Below are 1564 nucleotides of genomic sequence, written 5' to 3'. Positions count from 1 at the left end.
CTTTTTCTCTTACCTGTAACCTGGAAATAAGAAATGAAATAGCTTTCGCTTTCTCTTTTTTTTATCACAAAAACACACTTTATAATATATTTGTATGCACATTTTTAACGACTTTTTAATGTTCAGTTGCAGCGATGTTTGTGGATCTAAAGAAATCTACTATAAACGCATAGTTATCATATGTCACTTTTGACTTTAATTTCTTTCCATTTCTCATATATAGATAAAGTTTTTAGTTTGTCTAATTCACTCTTCCAATTTTTTTTATAAGCAAATGCCTTGCTTTCAAATTTCCCTTATTTGCTCATTGAATGGTTTTCAGTGTCCTTTTTTATTAGAATCCTAAAATATTAATAGGGTTCTTTGCCTTTAGAGTTAGAGTGAAATTTATATTACCACTTTATTGCTTATGCCTCATGACGTCACGTTATTGCAAATGTCTCGGGATACCACATTATTGCATATTCCTTTAAATTTATTGCAATAAATCATTTCATCCATTATATTATTTATGAACCTGGAGTAAAAGCATACGATTCACGATGTCTCATTATTGCTTATGCACCTAGAATTGTTGCATGCAATTCCAAACATCATTGCTTGTGCTTGTAAGATTATTGCATGCAATTCAAGATGCTACATTCTTGTTCATGCGTCTAGAGTTGTATGTTATTGAAGATGTAATATTATTGCTATTATACATCGAATTATTGCATGTGATTCACAATGTTACATTATAAAGCTTATATTTTGAAAGATATTACATGCAATGCACGATGCTTATGCTTCTTAAATTACTGCCTGTAATTCAAAATGTCACATTTCCCATCACCGTGGTCTTTCACGGCTTTAACTGCGCAACTCTGAAACCTTTCTTGATGGCGTAGATTTAGAAAAAGGTGTGATAGCTGAGCCCTTTTTTCAGTTTTGACCTTTTTTTATAAATTTCTCGGCTGCCATTTAGTTTCGAATGTATTTAATCATTTGATGTTGATATATTTTTTTTTATTCATTTGCAGCTTTCTTCTTTCTAGTGAGAATGTTTTTCTCTTCTTCCGATCTGGATATTATGTTGTGTTGTCCTTTATTAGCAAAATGATGATCTCTGGGTGCGTTCTGTATGAATTCGCACCCCTTATTTACTACTACTAATATATATTACATGTGTGAGTGTGTGTGTTTGTGTGTGTGTATATATATATATATATATATATATATATATATATATATATATATATATATATATATATATATATTAGGTTAGTCCATGTTTCATGTAACTGCTTACTTATTTTCACAAAAGCCATATGGGAAAATGGGTGAATAGTGATTTTCTAGTTAAAAATCACATTGAATTATAAAATGGATTCACACTTCGAAGCTTCATTTCTGTCATCCATATTCTACTTTGTATACTAACGTCGGTATTACATAAATTATAAACTAACTCTAAATTTTGTAAACATTTACAATAACAAGCGTATTGAAAGTCCTTTTTCTTCCAACAAAGGGCTGGCTCCAGAGAGAGAGAGAGAGAGAGAGAGAGAAAAAAAACAGTTTAACA

This window comes from Macrobrachium rosenbergii, chromosome 52 (assembly GCF_040412425.1).
Source record: "Macrobrachium rosenbergii isolate ZJJX-2024 chromosome 52, ASM4041242v1, whole genome shotgun sequence".
In the NCBI taxonomy this organism is placed as follows: Eukaryota; Metazoa; Arthropoda; class Malacostraca; order Decapoda; family Palaemonidae; genus Macrobrachium; species Macrobrachium rosenbergii.
Note: the sequence above shows the minus strand (reverse complement) of the source record.